Source organism: Sorex fumeus, unplaced genomic scaffold (assembly GCF_029834395.1).
Source record: "Sorex fumeus unplaced genomic scaffold, SorFum_2.1 ptg000072l, whole genome shotgun sequence".
In the NCBI taxonomy this organism is placed as follows: Eukaryota; Metazoa; Chordata; class Mammalia; order Eulipotyphla; family Soricidae; genus Sorex; species Sorex fumeus.
In genome coordinates this window covers 8,245,292-8,268,057 of record NW_026606129.1, presented here as the reverse complement: position 1 = coordinate 8,268,057, position 22,766 = coordinate 8,245,292, and the positions used below count along the sequence as shown (strand labels likewise).

At 50.4% G+C, this 22,766-nt stretch overlaps 1 protein-coding gene across 4 annotated transcripts in view; it reads right to left on the bottom strand.

Annotated features, from left to right (window-relative positions):
* Positions 1 to 21,477, bottom strand: part of SETD5 (SET domain containing 5) — an 83,934-nt gene extending 62,457 nt beyond the window's left edge. For 2 of the 4 annotated variants that reach the window (XM_056129747.1, XM_056129752.1), the window contains exon 1: positions 21,225 to 21,477. The gene's annotated coding sequence lies outside the window, so the exon portion shown is untranslated. The remainder of the gene's footprint in view (positions 1 to 21,224) is intronic. The other 2 variants (XM_056129749.1, XM_056129754.1) reach the window with 1 other exon arrangement.
* Between the last annotated feature and the right edge of the window lie 1,289 nt (positions 21,478 to 22,766).

The window sequence follows — 22,766 nt, the reverse complement described above, 5'->3', positions numbered from 1 at the left end:
ACTGAGACTAAGCTTAATGAAGACAAGCCTAGGGGCTGGAGCTACGGCACAGCGGGGAGGGCGTTTGCCTTGCACGCGGCCGACCCGGATTCGATTCCCAGCATCCCATATGGTCCCCCGAGCACCGCCAGGAGTAATTCCTGAGTTCAGAGCCAGGAGTAACCCCTGTGCAATGCCGGGTGTGACCCAAAAAGGAAAAAATAAATAAAATAGAATAAAATATTAAAAAAAAAGATAAGCCTAGACTTTGGTGGGAAGAAAGGCAGCTACAGAGAGAAAATAGGGGGTAAGGGTGGAAACAATGGCTGTAGGGTCTCTGGGTGGTGGGATGGGAACAGGACCCTGGTGAGTGCAGGCAGATCAAAAGCCTTTGCCCGAAAATTCAATTACAAACTTGTCCGAATATTGCGAACTGTAAACTGTAATAAACTCACTGACATTGTTTCTCACTGCTGGCTTTTAAGCCACACCTGGCGGTGCTCAGGGGACCCTATGTGGTACCGGGGACCACTCTGCCCCTAAAACATTTACCTCAGATACTAGAAAACCATGAATAATTTAGAAGTCTGAATGCTCTTTTTCTTTAAATTCTTTTTTATTCGGCGCACAGGGCGCCTGCCGTGCACAGAGTCAGTCTGGCATTGATCTCGGGCATCGCAGAGGTCCCGAGTCCTGCCAGAAGTGAGCCCTGAGCACAGCCAGGTGTGGCCCCCAAACAAAATCTTCCTTTTTTTCAGGAGGCAGAGCTAGTATGGGAGCTAAGGCGCTTGCTTGCGTGTGACCAAGCCTGGTTTGAGCCCCAGCACTACACAGGGTCCCTGAGCACCAGTGGATGTGGGCCAACACCCTCTTCTCGCGTGCCCTACCCCCCCCATACACAGGGAATGCAAAGGCTTCCTCTGGAGATCGAACTGTGAAAAAGTTGTCTAAAACCATGACAGAGATACTCATCTTTGATCCTGCTTCAGTAAATATTTCAATTGAATTTGGGCCAAAATCTTCATTTGGTAATTAATACTTACAATAAATCAGCCCCAGGACACTGACAAAACAGTACATCTAGTTAATGAATAGAACTGACATAGTAAGCTGTTCCAAAGCCCAACGCAAAATTTAACCACAACCATCTCCTAGGTGAAGTTTTCCCGTTTGAACTGTCTGTTGGTGTCTGTGTCTCTGAGCACCGAATAAAAGGGAATGACACATGATAGCTTAAGATTTTTATTTATCTAGTTCCCCCTTTTCATTAGAACATCTATACTTATTTTTTCTAACCAAAATATTTCTAAGTGCTAAATATGATTCCTTGAAAAATGAATATATTTCCTTTACTAGTACTTGAGAACCAACATAAAAATAAAGATTTTTAAAAAATTAATCCCTCTGCCCCAGAATTTAGCAAGCATTTTTCCAGATCACCACTAATAAACTTAGAGTACTAATAAATTTAACAACCTAAAATAAATTTATATTCCTAATATTTCTTAGGAAAAATATTTTTTGAAAACTTTATTTTTTAAATTTTGGGCCACACCCAGAGGTGCTCTGGATCAATCCTGATGGGGCTCGGGCGATCCCTTGGGGGTGCTAGGGTGGAACTATCACTCTGGCCTCACCAGGGTTGCATTTTAAGAAAGTAATTACCTGTTGACTTGAAAAATACGCTGTTTGGGGGCCACACCTAGAGTGCTTGGGACTTATTCCTGGTGGTGCTCCTGGGATCATACTTTTTCTTAAGGAATCTGATCTATCCTTGATGGGAGTAAACAATCGGATGCCTTAGTAAATAAATATATCCACTGAATACTAAGGGTGACCAAAAAGGGGGAGGGGAGTCCCAAAGATCCATGCTGACCCCCTCCATTCCAACAAGACCAATGATGTCACAGCCAGCCCTGAATTTTGAAACATTATGTGATACACAGCCGGTCAATTTTAGGGATTCCTCTGTTGCTGTTTCTGGGAGCCACACTTGGCGGAGCTCGGGGACCAAACAGGATGCTGGGACAGAACCCGAGCCAGCTGTGTGCAAGGCAAACACCCTCCCTGCTGGACTGCTGCCCCAGCCCCCAATGAATTTGGTAACTTGCAAGAATCCAGTAAAATGTTAAGACTGCAGGTCAGATGGTAAAGAATTAAAATGCTTCCTTGGCAAGTGGCCGATCCCAGACTGATCCCGGAGTAGCCCTCCCCTCCCCTCCCTTCCCCTCCCCCCATCCTACTGCCGGGTGACCCGCAAGTCCAAAAGAGTAACATACATTTTTAATCCCTCCCCCACCTTCATATGAAAGCAAGAGAATGGACCAAACTTTCCACCTGCGCTAGTATCAAAGTCAAAAACTTGATCTTTTGGCGGCCAGAGAGAGGGTACAGGGACTATTCAGCCACCGGCACCATGTACGACACCCCCAAACACCACTGGGGGTCATTACTGAACAGGGTGTGCCCCGCAAAAAACCACCCCCTCCCAAATTTGATCTTGAGTATTCAACTTGTTTCTGCTTTCTGCATACCTTCAAGTACGCCTTGAAGGTATTATTTGCACAGAGAAGCTCATGAATTCCCACGGACCTGCTCTGCTGAGAGAGAGCACCATTCAGTCAGTCTAATCTCTACCTGGAGGGGGTAAGAAGTCCATTGCGCTAGGAAAACACTGACGGGGTCAGAGATGGTGCAGTGGGTTGGGGCACTTGCCTTGCTTGACGAAGCTGGCCCAGACTGGATCCCTGCCACCCCTGCAGTACCCCGAGACTGTCATTACTATCTTGGGGCCACACTGGGTGCTGTAGAAGGAGGGGGCAGGGCAGGCAAGTGGTGCCAGGGACAAACCAGGTCAGACATACATGTGCTCTACCCCCAGCCACGGCCTTGCCTGCCCTGAAAGGGCAAAGTCATTATGTGTCTACACAGTCAACTTGATTTTTACATTGAAAATATCACGTGATAATCACGAGAGGAACCGGGCGCAGAGCACAAGGAGCAGCGACAGGGAGAAACTGCCAAGTGCCAGGTCTCCGGGCCCTTTCAAGTGAAGAGTCTGAGAAAAGCAGCACCAAAACAAGCACCAGGAGCCGACGTGGCTGCAGACAGCGCACACGGCAGGCACTGCCCGGCCACCCTCCTACCTACTCCCAACGCCTCCGGGGTGTGCTCTGTGGAGGTGAGTGGGACTCGGTCCCCAGCACTGCACGGTACTCCTCCCCCAGCCCAATGCCCAAGCACCGCCGCGGGTGCCCATTACCAGAAGTGAAAAATGTACCAAGAACCACATTTACTCATACTTTCAACGATCTTCAGTCGACAAGAAATCTCATTTCATCTCATGTTTTCCACAGCAAACACCAGCACTTGTGTGAACTCGGCTGCACACGAAAAGGATCGTCACTGTATCTGTATCTATAGATGTATGTGTGTTCTTTACTCCTGCGATACAAGGTTATTTCAACATACCCAAATCAATAAACGTGACCTACTGCATTACAGATGGCTAAAGCAGAGAAAGGCAGTTGAACAAGGAAAGAAACGCACCGCTGTGCCATGCTCACGGGGTGGCTGCAGTATGCCGCAGGCCAGAAGCCCAGGCTCCACGCCCACCACCGCACGAACCTCGCCCCAAGCACTGGCCGAGGGCAGTCTCTGATGGTCACCAGGTGTGGCTCAACACCGGAGTAAGAAAAAGAGAAGCCGATGTGGCCAGCAGGTTCGGTGCCACACTTACTATCAAAATCCCAGGTCCAGGTCTAGCTCAATGGCAGCTCAATCCCTGTCACACGCTCAGCGCAATCCCAGCACTGCTGGCGACCCCCAGGGCCACAAGAACGCGCAACCCCAGAGAGAACAGCCCAGTGGGTGACTCCTGGTCACTGCTGCACCAGCAGCAACAGGGAACAATAAAGCGTCAAAGAATTTCCAGTGGTGTTTTTCACAAAAGAAAAAAGAAACCTCTAAATTCCTTTTCCAGAACCACACAACATTCCAAAACCTGAACAATCTTGAGGAAGAGAACAAGGATAAAGGTATCACACTTCCTGATTTCAAATTGTATTACAAAGCAATAGTAATCAAAATGGGACCTAGATGGAATAAAAACAGAACACCCTGGGGCCGGGGAGATGGCAGAGAGGCAGAGCGCTGGGCCGCAGGAGGCTGACCCGAGGTTGATTCCCCGGCACCCCATTTGGTCTTGAGTCGGGCCAGGAGTCCTCCCTGAACAGAGTCAGAAGTGACCAGAGAATCACTGGGTATGTGGCCCCAAACTCCCCTCCCCACAAGAGATAATATTCAAAATATATAGGGAATACCTACAAGTAAAAACTAAACAAACCAGTTTAGGATTGGGCAAAGAATTTGAATATTCTTCTGAACACACAGAAATGGTCAAGAAGTCCTTACAATGGTGCCCCACACCAGCAACTGGCATGGAAATGTATCCAAAACTACAGGATATCATGTCACACCTAGATTTTTGAGCGTATTGAAAAAGAGAAACATTACACAATGGCAGCAGGAAATGCAAACGTGTAGTTACTATGAAAAACAACGTGGAGATTCCTCAAGAAATTAAAAACAGAACAGTGCATTCAAGTTCATTCCAACTTAATTCAGAATAACCAACAAGTATCTTGCAATGGGTATTTGAATAAAGACAAAAATGTGCTATCTATTCATCTATCTTTATCTAAGAGCTACCTACCATGGAATACTTTTGCACAGAAAAGTCGGGGGGGGGGGGGGGGAGAAACAGTAGGGAGGTCAAAGCACCGCCTTGCAGGCGGCCGACCTGGGATCTGTTCCACACGCCACATTCAGTCCCCAGGGAACTGCCAGGAATCATTCTGAGTGCGGAGCCTGGAGTAAACCCCGAGCACTGCTATGTGTGGTCCAAAAACACCAAAAACAAAGATTCCATTGGGGTTGGAGAGACAGGACAGTGGGGAAAGTGCTCACCCTGCCAGAGCCCACCTGGGTTCGACCTCTTGACATCCCATATAGTCCCAAGCCTGCCAGAAGTGATCCCTGAGCTCAGAGTGAGGAGTACGCCTTAAATCTTACCAGTTATGGTCTAAAAGACTAGTGTACAACATGAATGTTAAATTTGATAATACAATAATATACATTAGAACTTACGGGTTCTAAACAGGGAAAATAACTCAATGGGTTACGTGCATGTTTTCTGCGTGGAGGCGGTCTGGCTTCAATCCTTGAACTGCATGGTTCTCTGAGCACTGCCAGGAGTGACCCCAAACAATGCTCTAAGAGTGATCCCTGAACACTACAGGGTGTGGCCCTCACCTACCCCAAAATAAGTTACAAAAAAATTTAAAAAGAACCTACAGTTGGAGATAGCACAGACAGTAAGGCACTTGCAGTGCATGTGGCCACCTGGGCTGACCCTGGCATCATCTACGGTTCCCTGAGCACTGCCGAAGTGGGCCCAAGCCCCACCAAAGGGCAAATAAATACATAAGGCTGCAATACTTACATGATGTATACATAAAACAGACCACATATCATGTTATACACTATAAACATTACGATTCTGTCAGACCTCAACAAAGTGAAAAAACAGGAGCAATCTGGTGTCACAGTTTTATCAAAGAAGGCATTTGGGAGGAAAAGTTCTGTTGAAGTCGTAGGGGCAAAATGTTTGTGTGCAATCCCAATGTCCATGGACAGATGACTAGATAAAGAAACTGCGGTACATACAATGGCATACTACAAGAAACAACGAAATCGCGCAGTTTGCCGCTACGTGGATGGATCTCGGCAATCATGCAGTGAATTAGGAGAAGGGCAGACACAGACTGGTATGTGGGTATGAAGACAAGAGGCAGGGGAGTAACAAATGCCCCAGAGCAGCAGGAACTGAGAACTGGTCTTCAGTAGCAGTTTAATGGGGCGTGGGGGGTGGGGTGCGGTGCCGCTATGGTCTGTAAACCACAGTGCTCAAAACTAAAAAGAAAAAACCCCGTAACTCGGGTGCCTGAAAGCCGTTTTAGATCAATTTAAATCTAAATGTCTGAAAAAAGAACTTGGATCTCAGAGAGTTTTGTTACCCTGGAAGTCTCCGCTCCGTGAGGCTGGAGAGAGAGCACAGTGGCAGACACATGCCTTGCCCTCAGCAGACCCAGGTTCGATCCCCAGCACTCCACAGGGCCCTCTTGGCCCAGAGTGCAGGACCAGGAGGACCCCCACTAAAACACACCCCCAGCATCCTCAACAAGGCAGAGAGGCTCACCGCGCACCAGTACATGCTCTGTAAGCAGGAGCACCAGATCTGGTTCCACCGCCCCCATCACTGGCACAGCACGTGTCCCCTGAGCACCGAGAAAAGAAGAGTAACTCAGCTCTACTGGGTGAGGCCAAAAACCAACAGACTCTTCATTCTTCCCACAGCAGAGAGGCAGGAAGACGAGGTGCGCTGTCAGCACAGAGCACTGCTGAGAGAAGGAGCAGAAAGGAGTGTCGAGAACCCGGCTTTTCCCACTTTGGAGAAGCCCATGTTTCCTCTCGAATACCCAGCCCCCTCAACACACACGCTCCCCCCCTACACTTCTCTAGTAAATGGCTTCCAATGAAATTATCCTGCTTCTTTAAAAAAATTTTTTTGCTTCACTCTTCACACAGTTTAGAGAATCAAATACTCTTAAGAACAACTTTCAAAACGGGTAGATCAAGACAGTGGGTAGGGTGCTGCCTTGTAGCTGACCTGGGTTCGAGCCCCAGCAAATATTAAGTTCCGTATGGTCCCCCAAATCCAGCAGGAGTGGTCCCTGAGCACTGCTGCCTGAGGCTCAAAAACAAAAAAAAAAAACCCTTCCAAAATAAATACTTATCGGATTCTAATTTCCTACCAGTCACGGTGCCATCAACCCCAACGTTTAGTGGCTCATATAATGGTCTGGCCGACTTCGTAAGACACTTGTACCGACTCAGCCAACCAAGTTTCCCCACCTGAACGACCTGAGTGACCAAGTCATTCGTGATTCCATTTCAGGTAAACAAAGTTCCACCACCGACCGCCTCACCACCGGCCACTTCCCTCCACCAATGTCCTCCCTGCCCTCTGCCTAAACTCACCAAGTAACCTTATCTAAAGCCAGAGAGAAAACTGTCTCAACCAAAGTCTATCAGAAGAAAAATAAAATAAAATCTAACCATGACTTTCACCTCACTTCGACCTTCCTACCTGGGGGTCCACCATACCTATCACTTCTCAGGCGCTACTCCCTCCCTGCAGTGCTCGGGGCCACGTGAGCCCTGGGCCTGCACCTGGAAGCACTAGCCCTTTGGGTCACCTCCCCAGCACCCTGATTTACCCCTTTAAACCAATACGTACATCTAGAACGTGATGGTATTATGATTTAGAAAAGATAAAATATACTTATCTAACGAAAAAATCTAACAAAATATTTAATATTAAAGCTCTTTTTGGTGTGTTTGTTTTGGGGCCACACCTGGCTGATGCTCAGGGGACCATACAGGATGCTGGGGATTTAACCTGGGTTGGCCACATGCAAGGCAAACTTCAGTCTCAATATTTCATATGCTTAACGAGGAGGGCTAGAGAGAAGAGAGTGGGTAAGATGTCTGCCTTGCATATGGCTGACCCGGGTTTCCTGAGCACAGCTGGGGTTTAAAGGTGAAACTTAAACTTTTGGGCTGGGTCACAAGGGGCAGTCAAGTTTAGACTGCAACTAGAAGGACGGAGAGCTAGAACAGTTGATAAGGCTCTTGCCTTGCACACGGCCAACCCAGGTTCAAACTCGGGCATGCAATATGGTCCCCTGAGTCTGCCAGAAATAATTCCTGAGTGCAGAGCCAGAAGTTAGTTATCCCTGAGCACAGCCGGTGTGGCCCAAACACAAACCAGAAAACCCCCAAAGCCAAACCAAACCAAACAAGACTCTGCAACCAGCAGAGCGGTAGTGCCGTGGAAAGGATGCTTGCATTGCATGTGACCATCTTGGGTTCGATCCCTGGCATCCCAAATGGTCCCCTGGGCACTGCTGTAAGGAGTGATTCCTGCAGGCAGAGCCAGGAGTAACCTCTGGGCATCTCTGGGCATGGCCCAGATACAAAATAACAACAGCAACAAAAAGACTCTGCAACCAGGGTTGGGACTGGGGCCTGCCTGCCAGTGGGAGCCCCGACCGCAAGCCCAGGCACCAAGGCAACGGAGCACCCAACCTACACTGCCAACCAGCCGAAGAGAGCGGGCTACCTGCAGCTGGCGTTTGAAGAGACCATTCATTTTCTAGAAAAACAAGGTCTTTATGTTGAACTGTTTATACGAAGTCAAGAAATCGGGAGGAAAGAAAAATCCTTTTTCCCAGCCAGTGCTCTAAAACTACCCCAGATAGTGAGTCTAGAAGCAGAGAGTTACCAGGAAATAGAATAACTTAAATGTTTCTTGCCTTACAATAGGATTATTGTGACAAAGTATCATTTTAAGTACTTAATGATGAGCCCGACAGGTCACACAGAGGGGAGAGCTTGGGGAGAAGCCTGGAAACAGGTTCACTACCAAGGTCCAATTTCACCTAGTGAAGTTTCCTGTCCTTGTAAATCAAACAATCATCTCTGAAAAATCTGAAAGTGAAACAAATTAACCTCACTGCCTATCAATCTGGTGGCAGGGCCACAAAGAGAACTTTTGGAGTAATTCTCAAACACTGTCATTGGACAGGATATCCCCGAGGACTCCGCCTAATGGCCCAACAAGCAAGCCACTTTCCAGCAATCCTACACTCTGCTACTCGAACCCTGCTAGCTACAGTGTGCTACAAAGCACGGAGGAACCAAGTTGGTGTCAGTGGAGACTGGGGTCTGAGGCCCTGGGAAGAGAACAGGCCCGGCTGACGTGCACATGCAGCTGCTGAATAGAGCTCACCCAGTGCCAAGACCTGATAATTTTACTTAACACACAAACCAGGGAAAAGAGGAAACAGTTGCCATTCCTTAGTGCCGCCCACTGACAGGAACAGAAACAAGGAGGACCCACCTACCCAAGAGCAAAGGACAGGGCTGCTAGCACTCAGGGCTGTGGTTTCTAAGTACTACTTCCCACGAAAATATAAGAGATTTTTGCAGAAATAAATTAATGCCAAGTTTGGGGTAGAAAATGTACAAAGTCAGTCTGGAACATCCTGTCATCGAAAAAAGCAAGGAATCAACTGAACAGCAGACCAGAAAAATAACCGGAAATAAATTAGTCAGAAGGACTTCGGGACCAAATCAAAGGTGGACAATTTGGAGGTAGAATACACTAACAAAGGGACTTGAGAGAGTACAGCGGACAGGGAGCTCTGCCTTGCACGCGGTCAAACCCAGGACCGGACACGATCCCCCAAGAGCTGCCAGGAGTGATCTGAGTATGGAACCAGGAGTTAACCCTGAGCACTATTTGGTGTGCACCCACCAATAAAATAAATAAAATATCAACAAGGAGCTGGAGATGGTACAGGGGTCACAGCACTTGCCTAGCAGAGACTGGCATCACATACCCCAGCAAACCTGGATTAAGCCCTGATCACCCATGGGCTCTCACCCCACCAAGAATGATCACTGAGTGCAGAGGGAGCAAGTCCTGAGCACCGCCAGGTGTGGCCCCGTACTCAACACAAATGTCTATGGACAAGTGAGTGGAAATATCAAACTCATTTCAAGTCACAAGCGCACAGTAATATCCCACCAATCACCTCTGCGGAGTGGTAGAGTGTTCTGAAAATTTGGCAAGACAAAGGGGGAAAACCTCCAAATATGTAATCTGCCTTTCACACTCAAAATGTAGCACTGTCCCCCCGTTGTTCATCTATTTGCTCGAGCGGGCCCAGTAATGTCTCCATAGTGAGACTTGTTGTTACTGTGTTTGGCACATCGAATACATCACGGGTAGTTTGCCAGGCTTCGCCGTGCGGGCAAGATACTCTCGGTAGCTTGCCGGGCTCTCTGAGAGGGGCGGAGGAATCAAACCCAGGTTGGCCTGGTCGGCCGAGTGCCTCGTAAAGTCTTCTGAGAACTCCTTTAAGTTCCGGACATTCATTCAAGGACTAGGAGGGCTTCTCCTACTCAACTACATTATCTGTGTGAATCCAAAATATTTTCTTCAGTCTGCAACCAAAACAAGTTATCACTTCTAATTAAATGCAGAAGCAACCATGAGAAAGCATCTGTCTTCTATTAAGTCATCAACACTAAAAATGTAAAACAATGACTAAAATTCACATAAAAAGTAGATGAAGAGACGGCCAGAGCAACAGGACAGTGCTTCGCTTGCAGGCAGTAGGGCGCTTGCCTTGCATGTGGTCAACCTGGGTTCAATCCCAAGCATCCCATATGGTCCTCCTGAGCCTTCAAACAGTGAACCACGAGTGTAAACTTAGGAGTAGACCCTGAGCACCATCTGGTATGGCCCAAAAACAAACAAACAAAAGTAAATGCAGAGAAAGCTGTCCATATATTAAAGGTAAAGGCCCTCCCGTTGTTCATCGATTTGCTCGAGCGGGCCCAGTAACGTCTCCATTGGAGACTTTGTTGTTACTGTGTTTGGCATATCGAATACGTCACGGGGAGCTTGCCAGGCTCTGCCGTGAGGGGCGGAGGAATCAAACTCGGGTCGGCCATGTTGGCTGCGTGCAAGGCAAACGCCCTACCGCTGTGCTATTGCTCCAGCCGGGCATGGTGGCGCGCGCCTGTAGTCCCAGCTACTCGGGAGGCTGAGGCCGGAGGATCGCTTGAGTCCAGGAGTTCTGGGCTGTAGAGCGCTATGCCGATCAGGTGTCCGCACTAAGTTCGGCATCAATATGGTGACCCTCCGGGAGCGGAGGACCACCAGGTTGCCTAAGGAGGGGTGAACCGGCCCAGGTCGGAAACGGAGCAGGTCCATATATTAGGTTATCTCAAATGACACAATAAACAAATGATCTTCAAATTCAAAGAGTAGGGGCCAGAGTGACAGCACAGTGGGTAGGGTGTTTGCCTTGCATGCAAGCAGCTGACCTGGATTCGATCCCCAGCATCCCATATGGTTACTCGACCACAGCCAAGAGTAATTCCTTAGTGCAGAGCCAGGAGTAACCCCTGAGCATTGCTGGGTGTGACCCCAAAAGCCAAAAAAAAAAACAACAACAAAACAAATTCAAAGAGTAGGCTTCTACAGGGTAATTTTTCCGAACAAGTCTAGGACGCGAAGAGAGGGAGAGAGGGTGAGACCTATAAATCTGAAAGCCACAAACATCAAGTGCAACATATGGAATTTAATTTGAGCAAATGGGAGCTTTTAAATTAATGGTTTAAATGAAATCCAAAAGGAGCCCCCTATTCTCCCCTCTATTTTAATGGTTTTAGAATTGTCTTTGGGTTATACCTGCTGGTTCTCAGGAGTACTCCTGGGTCGGTGCTCGAGGGACCATGCACTGCCAGGATCAAACCCAAGCCTTCTGCCTGGAAAGTATGTCCTTCAGTCTGCTCCACTATCTCTGCTGCCCCTCGGTGAAAGGAAAGCAAAATGGCATTCGGAAAACTGCTCCTTTGACAATGGGGACTCAGGGGCCAAAGGAATGACTCCAGCCTCTGGCACGGAGGGGAAGGAAAGTTTCCTGCTACAGTCCCAGGACCCCCTTGATTATAGCACAGGCAATTTCAGGTGGCATTTGGGAACGTATCAGGGAAGTTAAGGTCGCTCTACTCTAAGACACTCAATTTCCAATCATTTTCACAAGACAGTTGCCTTGGGCCAGCCCGGAGGCCCACTGCAAGGGTGCATGCCTCCGGGTTCAATCCTAGCACAGGGGAAGAAAGGTGCCATTCAATCCTCTGGGAAACTGCCTTCCACAGAAACACAGTCCGGATGATACTGAAACAAACGAACAAACAAACAACACTACAATATTCCTCACCAAGAAAAAAAATTAATTTTCATCTCCCTTGCCCGGCACATGCCATTTCATATTGGGACCCTCTTCTTGTCGTTCTGTGACTCTGCAAATCCCAGCCCTTTCTTTTCATGTCCACTATCCCAGAACCGATGAGAGGCAAAGTCCCCTTGACCAGAGCCTTGGGCTCCCGCAAGCAAGCGCGCACAGGGCTTCCCGGGCCTCTGACCCAGCCAGTCCAGCCCCGCTGCAGCTTATGAACAGACACTTGTTCCTGGCAACTCTTCAGAGCTGCAGCAGGGGGAGGGAGGGAGAGTGAGGTAAGAGCATCTGGGTCAGGTCAGCGGGCGTCTCCAGTCTCCAGAGAAGCCTCGGGGCTGGCTTCACCACCAACCTGCTCGAAGTCCTCACAGCCTTTTAGATGAGGGCTTTTCTAACTTCCACTTGATTTTATTTTTTTGGTCTTTTCGGGTCACACCCAGTGTTGCTCAGGGGACCCTATGGGATGCCAGGGATCGAACGGGGACCGAACCCGAGTCGGCCATGTGCAAACGCCCTCCCTGCTGTTTCCCATTTTCAATAACTGCATAAACTCTGTGGTTTGGGGATCTGTTTGTGAAACGAGTCACCAAAAAAGGTGACTGCCCCAGAAATCTGAAATTCCATAGATTTTAAAATACTGGGTAGCCTAATGAGGAAAAATCTAAGAGTTTGCCTCAACTTTTAGCTTCTTAAAATGCATACCACCACAAAACCAACTTATTCTTGTTTTGTTCAATGACTAAGATAAAATACTAAAATTCAAATGGCCATAAATGAAACCAAACCATAAGAACAAAATACTTAAAAAGAAACTTCAGAACGACAGTCTCAGCCCTGTTCTACTCTTCCTGCTGCTGCTGTCAGTGCTGGGGGCAGGCGTGCGGGCTGCCACTGAGCGCCATTCCCCGTCTGCTCTGGGTATGTCTTCTGCTGTTGATTAGGTTCTGGTTTTCTGAGCCACGCCGGAGGTGTTCAGGGCTGATTTCTGGCTCCACGCTCAGGGGAGCATACGGGGTGCCGGGGATCCAACCCAGGTCAGCCCCATGCAGGCCAAGTTCCCTGCCCGCTAGGTTAGCTCCCCAGTCCCTGTGTTAAAATAAGTCCCTGTGTTGCTTATTTTAAGGGCATTCCACCAAATAAATCGAGGCTGTAAACATATCGCCTAATAGTCTGCCCCCAGAAATCAAGAAAACAAAAATGTATACATCTACCAACAAGTGTCCCATCCAGCGTACAACCGATCACTGTGCCAAGTTCTCTTTGCGCTGTAAAACTGAAGCGGAAAAACGCAGAGTGCCCTTCTCTAGGGCCTATCCCAAACGTTCAGAAGAATGAACATTTTAAATCACCGCATCTCACTGTGGCTCTTCCTTTCCTGTCTGGTTTCTTATATAACAAGTCAACTCTTGATCGCTCACAGTAATAAAGGGAAACAGAACATAAATGCAGAGACAGGCTAATTACCAACAGGTCTTTCCAGGTCCTTCCTCATAACTCACCCTTCCTTGGATACCAAGAATGCCCACATTGTTGATTAATAACTGCAGCTCCTCCTGCTGAGAACGGCGAGAGCACACATTTTATGTGTTGTGGCATGCTCAGAGGTTGGGGGAAGGAAACAGAATTTTTCAACATAGGCCAAAGATCATAACAGGATATGTCTAAGAAACCAAGGGGTATGTGTGTGTGTGTGTGTGTATGTGTGTGTATGTGTGTAAATCTTACAAAATAACGAACACGTGCAAAGAGCATAACAGGATATAAGTAAAAAACCTTGGGGACCATGCTGTTTGTGTAGAAATCTTATGAAATGATGGCCAATGGGTGCCAACATGAAACACTGAGCTCCATCAGGACAAACGGGGGGATGGCTGGGGCCACACCAACAGTGCTCAGGAGTGGGGGACCATATGCAGTGATGGGGATCTTACCAACTGTACTGTCCCCTCTGGGCCCAGTTCTTAAATATCACGATATTAGGACATCCGAACCAGATGGTAATCCCTAAGCATCATAAATACCCTGTGCCATAGACAGCACTGCACAGGGCTGCTGAAATCGATGGGTTTTTGAGTCTTCATGTGTCAGGAGTCGGAAAGGAAAATCTCAGCATCAGGTTATAAAAACAAAATTCGTTGCTGGCCGGAGGAAGCTCCTGGGTAGTATGCCTGTCTTGCACCCAGGAGGCCCTGATGCCCAGCACCAACCACATGCCCGAATGCCAACCCAATGGCACAGCTTCGCCAAGACCCTGCTACCACAACCAAGAGTCTGAAGATTCCAGATTAGAGAAACAGCATCAGAAAGATTTTAAAATTTGCTTTCTGAGGATGGGATTTAAAGACTTGAAAAAACAAATCATACAACAAGCAAGAATTGACAAAATCCAGTATTCAAACAATTTCACCTCCAATAGGGTAAAATTGTAAACGTATACACAAAGGTTTCATTCTTTACCCATAAATCCAAGAAACACCAATACACACTGAAAATATTGCCGACAAAAGACATTCTACCTCTCTTCTAGCTAATACAGGGGCGTCTGATGGTTAAAATGATAGTGTCAACAGCCAACGAAAATTAAGCATGCAAAACATCTTTCTGTAAAACAAAGGATTTAAAATGCTTCATCAAGGAAGAACATTTGAAGGAACTAGAAGCTTCAAAATCTCTCACTGCTGGCGTTTAAGAACAGGATAGGTCAGTTTTGTATTGAAGTACAGATCATCAAACCTACAGCCTCACCGTGATAAAATATATTTGCCCAACCAACGTCCCCCCTTTGTCCTAGTTTCTTTTTCTGCTGGGGAGCAGCACTGGGGATGATAATAGCAGGAAGTAAGGTGGAGCAGCTGGATGGCCGGCTGGAGCAGAGGCCCTTCCCCTGCAGCCTACTGCCGGCTCCTCTTATTGAAACCGAGATTAGCTGTCGCTGAATCAATGAAGTGGCCAGAGCCTTTGGAATCAAAATGTGCCCTCCCCCTCCTGCCAGAACTGGAGTGTAAGGAGCCCATCTGAAGGGAGTGCTGTTTCGCCCGATGGCTGCCTCTCGTCCCGTGCAGGTCTCAGCACAGGTAGGGAAACACTTGTCCGGGTGTGGCCAAGGCGGCCTCCGTGCCAGTCCCTCACATCTATGGGAATAATCCATGTTAATGGATAATAAAGAGAAACGACCACGAGAGACCTCTAGAGAAATACAGAGTCCAACGTAAATTTCATCTCAACATTGTTACTGTTATTTGACCGATAAAAACCATCTAAGGGCAATAATTAGTCACTCTAATTTCCCTTTCCAGGTCAAAATACTAGACCATTACTGTGAAGTCCATTACACACAAAGGTGTTAAGTGGGTTACACACTTTTCTTCTACAGAGATGAATGACAAAGAACTTGTTCAAGTTTGCTAGAATATGACAATGTGGGGCCAGAGCGCATACAGCAGGAAAGGCACTTGTCACAAAACTCAGAGTTTAGTCCCCAGCACTGCACATGGTCCTCTGGCCCCACCAAGCACCGCCAGGAGGGATCCCCGAGCACGGCTGGGTTGGCCCAATACTCTCATCCCCAACAGAGCCATGCCAATTATTTCTAAAAATTTATTTCCTTAAAGCTTACCAAGCATTTAAGTACCTCAGCACATAGACCTTCATTAATGAGCAATCCTTTTGAAACTCCAAATAAACACTATTTCATTTGAGAATGCAACTCTTTAATTATTATAACTGGTCTGACATTCACTTTAAGAGTGAAAGTATTGATCAGAATACTGATTGTTTCAACTTGATCATTATTATAAGATTGTGGTTTGGGGGCCACACCCAGCTGTGCTCATGGCTTACTCCGGGTGGGGTGCAGGGGATCTTTTGAGGTGCTGGGGACTGAACCCAGGCCAGTACCCTACCCAGTGTGGCCTTCTTTCAACGTTTGAATGCAAACTTCCACTGGGGCCTGAACTGCAATCTCCCATGCTGACTCTGCTGAAAGGGGCAGATAACCAACTAAGCTCTCATCTCTTCCACTCTTAAGATTATGCCACTCTAATAAACTGGATCCAGCCAACCCACTTTCAGTTTGGAGGTCAGTACAGATCTATCGAAGGTTGAGCCTAAGCTACAAAGTAGGCGAGGGAATAACCTCAAGGGATTGTCTAGTCTCCAGGAAGGAAGAATGAGAGTGAAACAGTATCTTTTTACTTAGCATATTACACTGTGGTGACCCACACACAAACCTGGGGTAATCTGCAAGTAACTAAACTAAGATTGGCGCTAACATATCAAATACACATAAAATTAAAACGTGACATATAAAACACAACCGTTTGATAGTGAGAGCGAATTATTCTACACATTCTAATCTAATCCCAAACCAATAAAGATGTGTGCTGAGATACAGAAATTTTATTCTTCTAGCATATTTGACTCCATTTCTGAAAACTCAGACATCAGATGCCCTAGAATGATCTACTTGGAGGAGATCTGCATGTGGAAGCTGGAGAGCACAGTTCCCTTTAACCTACAAAGCTTTAGCTTTTCATTTTTCCTTGAGGAAAAAATGAGTCCCTACAAGATATTCAGAAATCTGCTGAATGTGGGGTTAAGAATGTAAGGCTGGCACCAATTCAGTGCACTAGCAGGAACTACAGGCCATTTCTTTAATAGTATGCCAAGCCTACCCAGCTCCCAGAGGAAGGCACCTCCTCTCCTTCCTATCTCGGCCCCTCCCCCGCCCCCATCACTGCAGACCCCTTTGTCCTGCCCTGCACTTATCTAGCTGTTTGGCCATATTGACAGGCCAGCCAGAGGCATAATAAGGGAGTCGGTCTGACATAGGCAGCTGGCAATTTGAAACAAAAAAATCTTCCTTTCCTGCTACGACCAAATCTTGCTTGCCGGTCTCTGGTGTCCCCCATGCCTCTAGGTCTCAAACACCACAGCGGCAAATTTGGCATTTTCTCTCAATTGGGTAGCATGACTCAAAAAAACTTTAGTTCTGCATATGCAAATAAATTGCCAAATGCATGGCTTTCTCGGTGACTCGGTGACTCGTAACACAGGCCAAGGAGTGGCTGCCCTGGGTTTGTGTCTGAGCTTCAAACACTGCAAAGGACTAAACACTTCACTCTCGTGACTTCAGCCCACCACCCAAACTCGAGAAGGCGCAGACAAGAAACACAGAAAAGCACAGGATATAAAGTTCCACCAAGCCAACGATCAAACACATGGGGGAAAAGCAGCCGAAGAGTCGTGTTCCAAAAACACTCTGACATTCTTGCAATCTGCAGAGAATTCCCCTTCCTCCTCTTTGTATCAGAGGCAAGGGACCCTCACATTTCTCCCTCAGGGGGCCAGCACACAAAATCAATGTGATGGCAAAACTGAGAGGCAGGATGGAATTACAAATTCTCTGCTCGGTGAGGGCAGAGAAAGTAAACTGAGATTTGGCTTCATTGTTCCTTGATTATTTTTCCTAGTTCCCCTTTGTTAAGTACTGAGAGTCTGACCATAGATCTTGTTGGAACAGAGAACTGTCTAACGTGGTGCTAGCTTCAACCCCCCCAAGTTTCGGAATAACGAAATTTACAATAGAAAAAAATCCGTGTCTCTGATTTGACAAATCTGTGTTAATAAGGGGAATCGCTAGTTTACCTTTCATGGACAACTCTTCACCATGAAAACATTCACTGAATCAAAGGCCAAAAATGCCATTTTACCATTTTTTGCATTTTACCATTTTGGCAGCAAGAAATGGTGTCAGTCCCTGTCTTTGATAGGCATGTTGCATTTCTTCTAAGGCATGCACGCCTATGAAAGGATGTTTTTACTCAAACTCCAAGTGGCCACCATGCTTACTACACACAGTACTATCTTTTGACGTTTTGCAGAGTCAAAAGTTTTGTCTTAAACTGCCCCCACTGCAAGAAATCTTCATTTTTTTTCAACATGTGAAGCAACTTTTCTAAAATTCACTGGGAGACATTTCAGTTTCAAATTAAAGTGACTAATCGCCAGGACTGAATCAGAAATTATCAGGACTTAAAAAATTCTATTAGTGATCCACTTTTTCCTGATGTGATGCAGCTTATAATCACTGTCACTAATTATGATCTAACATTCATAAGCTGTTTTAACATGAAAATAAAGGAACTATTTGTACATCTCCATTTTGCACAGTATTATTTTCCTGACCAAAGGCAAAAAAGAAATGGCCCCTCTTCCTCAGAAAGACCAGAATAAGTTTAGAATATGTTTCTGATACAAAATAATTACCAAAGTCTTTTTTTAAAAATTAAAACATGCTTTAAGATAAAATGCTTAAAGCCTATAAAAAAAAGACTTTGAAACACTGAAACATCATGTTTAAGAAAAGCCAATGGAAAACCTATGGAAGGGTAGATCACCTTTCGGTAAAGAACACAGTAAGTTCCAAACAGGAAAAAAAAATAACTGGAAAAGGAATTTTCCTTATAACGCAACTAGATTTATAAAAACAAATAGGTGATAACTAGGGGTGCCTAAAACATTATCAGTCAAAGGTTCTGTTTCATTGCCCTGCTTACACCACTGAGAGACCATGTAAGCCACATTTGTGAATGATAAAACTCATTTCCATTCTGTTGGTTCCTTGCCACAATTGCCAGAACCATAATCCACTTTATAGATGACTGAGTTTTAAGTACATCGACAAAACTGAGCATATCGAAATTCTGGGGAGGAAAAACATCTCGAGGAGGCAGGAGCCTTGGGGGGAGGAAAACAACACATGGCATCTGTGAAATAGCGCGCTGGGGGGATACTGGGGTGCTGGTTCTGCTACGAGGCCCTCCACACGCAACAGACTGCCGGCTGAATCAGAGCGCTTCCCGGCTGCAGGAGCTGTGGGGGGCGGGGAGCCCACGCAGGGGCTGGGGCTGGCAGTCTCAAGTATCCTGCACACTAGACTTATTGGATTCCTGAATATTCCTCTAGCCTGTCCTATATTTCAGATGGATGGCAGCCAAGCAATCCCTGTGATCTCAGAAGACTACAGCCATCTCATACATTATGAATCAAATGGACAGGCCCAATTCCAAAGAAATAATCTAATATGGTGAAGTCTCTTACTATTATGGAAAGAAATTAAGAGAATATTTGAGATTATATTTAGAAACCATTCTGAAAGGGGCAACTGGTTCTCGTTTCAAACTCCAAATTTAGTAAAATATATATTCAATAAGGTAAATAAGGCCCAAGAAAGGAAGGAGACACACACAAAATACCTCAAAATTGATCCAATGATCAATTTTGGAGAAAAACTCATTTGCTGCATTAAAAATTTTTTTTTCTTCATTCTGGATCGCAGGAAGATCCTTAAATTCTTAATTCCTCTGGTCTTAAATAGACTGAAAAACTGAAACTGGAATGGAACTTGCAGTCCTGTCCAGGCACAAATCCCAAGATGAAAACCAAAAATCTGCCAAAAACCCAAAACCAGAGATAAAAGAGTCTTGAACCATGATACAGCTTCCAGATGATCTCCATAAATGGGTAAAAAGGTTATGAATTGTCAATTCCCCTCGCCCCACCGATAACATGTCAATCAGCTCGACAGCCACGGTTCCCAGGAGAGAGGGCTCCTTCTGGGCGTCGAGGCAGCCATGGCCTGGGTGCAGCTCCCCGCGGGCGCCCTAATGGACGCTGCGCTGCTGTCCGTCCCTGGAGACAGTGGCCAGCACCACTCAAGCTTCTCACGTAGCAACCAGAGCTCCGGAGCCAGCAGCTGCTGCCGCCTCGTCTGCTCAGCCCGGCGATCCAACCAAAGGAACAACCTTCTTCTTACCCCACCCCCACTCCCTACTTTTTTTTTTTTTTGACCAGTGCTCCAAGCCAGAGGGGCTGGAATTATGCTTTCAGAAGGAACCAATCCTAAGGTCACCACGAAGGCCTTTTATTAGGGGGAGGAAAAAAAAAAATCAGCATTTACCAAATTCCAAACAGCCATTTTAATGAAGACAGCAATTAGGAATGGAGACCAAGTCTGTTTTCAAAAGCAATTTTCCAAGGTCTTTTTAAAGCCCAATTACATTCGCAGATAAGGACAGGGCCTGTATCATGTTCTAGGAAAGGACATAATTCATTTTTCCGTGCACAACGACAAGACGACATGAACCTTAGCCTCTGATCCCACGACCAGCTAGAATTTTTGGCTCCTGCAGCCAACTATGGCCCTTCTGAGAAAACTAGAGTGGGGACAAATAAAATGAAAAAAAAAAGAAAAAAAAGAAAATTCCTACGTCCTCCAAGAGACCCAGAAACCGCTGGCGGTGTGTTTCCTGCGTGAGCCCGAGCTCCAATCCCACACAGCCCAAATCCGCACGTATAATTTTACCGAGTGACCTAAAAACACCCACGGTGGGAAACTGGCCATCGAGGACCGTGCCCGAAGAGGGAGGACGCGCGAACATTCTCGGGAGCAGCTCGTGACACGCAACTCGGACGGATTCTCCCGGGCACCTCTGCCCAACAAAGAAAGGTAAATATGACCTTGGCCACAAACAAGTCGTCGAAAGGCAACTTGTCCCGTCGAGGGATGCCGGGGGCCCGGCCGAGCTCGGCCGCCCCGGCCGGCGCAGACAAAGCCCCGCGGCGCCGGAGCCCGGGCCGGGCGCGGGCGGCGGCGGCACACGTTGCACAAGTAACATGAGAAAGCAGAAAACGCAGGTCACACACACGCGCGCGCGCGCCGGACCCACACCCGCGAGCGGGCTGCGGCAGCGGCGGCCGCGCGGGGCCGGCGGCGGGCGGGCGGGCGGGCGGGCCGGGCGCCCATTAGCATAGCCGGGGCTTTCCCGGCCGCCAAACTTTCCCTCTCGCGCCGGGCCCGGCTGCGGCGCGGGGCTCGGCCGGGGGGCGGCGGGGGCCGCGGGGCCTCTGCGGCCGCTCCCCGCCGCTCGCCCTCCACGCCCCGGGCAGCGCGAGCCTCCGCCGGGCCCCGCGCCAAGGCTCCAAGGCCGGCCGGTCCGGGGCGAGCCGGGGGCACGCGGGCCCCGGGCCCCCCGGAATGCGGCGCGGCGGGGGGCGGCCGGGATGGGGGTGGGGCGGGGGCGATCGGGGCCCGAGCGCGCCGAGTTGTCACAGGCCGCGCCGCGGGGGTGCGGGCGGGGTCCCGCGCGCGGCGGCCGGGGACGTGGACGGGGCAGCCCGCGGGGCGCGGGGGGGGGCGCGGGGCGGCAGCATCCTGCGGGCCGGGCCCACGGGGGCCGGGGGAGGTGACCCTTCCCTCCCGGGCCCGGGGCGGCGGGCGAGCCGCCTGGGCGGGCGGACCCTTACCTGGTCCCAGGCGCGGCCGGGGCCTGGGCCCGGGCTGCGGCGCGCGGCACTCCCGGGAGGCGGCGGGACTCGAGTTAGGCCCCGCGCGGCGCCACGGCGTTTCCTGGCCGGGAATGGCCCGTGCCCGGGAGGTGGGGGTGGGGGCAGAAAGGCGGAGCGAGCCGAAGGCGGGGAGGGGGAAGGGCCGGGGCGGAGGGGGCCGGCACTACAGTGTTGGCGGACTGGCGGGACTAGGGCTGCGCGAGTCTCTGAGCGCAGGCGGGCGGCGGCCGCCCCTCCCCCGGCGGCGGCGGCGGCGGCGGCGGCGGCGCGGCGCGGCGCGGCGCGGGGCGGCGCGGCGGCGGCGGCGGCGGCGGCGGCAGCGGCGGCGGCGGCGGCGGCTCACTCAGCCCGCTGCCCGAGCGGAAACGCCACTGACCGCACGGGGATTCCCGGCGCCGGCGCCAGGGGCACCCGGGACACGCCCCCTCCCGCCGCGCCATTGGCCTCTCCGCCCACCGGCCCGCGCTCATTGGCCGAGGCGCCGCCAATCAGCGGGAGCCTTCGGGCCGCCCGGAGAAGAGGCTGTGCTCGGGGGCTCCGGCTCCTCAGAGAGCCTCGGCTAGGTAGGAGCGCGACTCGGGCCGGAGGGCGGCCCGCCGGCCTGGGTGCGGGCGGGACGGCGGCCGGGGGATGGGGCGAGCGGGGGCCGGGCGGGAGCCGTCCTCCCCGCGGGCGGGCGGGCGGGCGGGCGGGAGCAGGGCCTAGGCGCGCTGCGAGGGACCGGAGGGCTCGGCGGGCCGGCGGCCGCGCGGCCCACCCTGCGGCAACCGGAGGGGGAGGGAGAAGCGAGCGGAAAAGGCTGCGGTCCGGATGGAGCCCGGCTCCCGTGGAGGGCGGGCGCTTCCGGCTCGGCCCGGCCGCTGATTGGCCTCTTCGCCTCCCGCCGTCTGCGAAAACACATATGGCGTCTCGCGGTTGGCCCGGCGCGCGGTCGCTCAGGGCTCGGAAGTGCGCCACGCCGAGGGCCGCTCGCCCTGCCCCCTGCCGCGGGGGGCCGGGGAGCGGGCGGCGGGCGCGGGCGGCCGGCCGGCCCGCCGCGGGGGTTGGGCAGTGAAAGTGGCCCGGCGCGGGCGCGCGGGCGGGCGGGCGGGCGGGAGGCCTCCCCCGCTCCGGGGAGCCGGTTTCCCCGCCGCCCGCGCGGCGCCGCCTGCTGATTGGCTGCCCGCGGGCCGGCCCCCGGCTATTGGCTCGGCTCCGGGCGAGCGAAACCACCGCGCGGGCCGGCGGGGGAGGCCGCGGGCTGGGCCCCGCCGGGCCGCGCGCCGCAGTGTCTGGCCCCGCGCCTCCGCGCGACGTGGCAGGAAGCGCGCGCCGGGGGCGGGGGCGGGGGCGGCGGCGCGGCCGGACCCGCCCGACCAGCTCCGGGGCCCGGGGGCGCGCGCGGGCCGGCGGGGGCGGGTCTGCCGCAATCCCCTCCCGGCCCCCGCCGCCGCCGCCGCCGCCGGCGCCCTCCCCCGCCATCTCGTCATCGCCCGCGAGCCGGCCCCTCCCCCCGGCCCG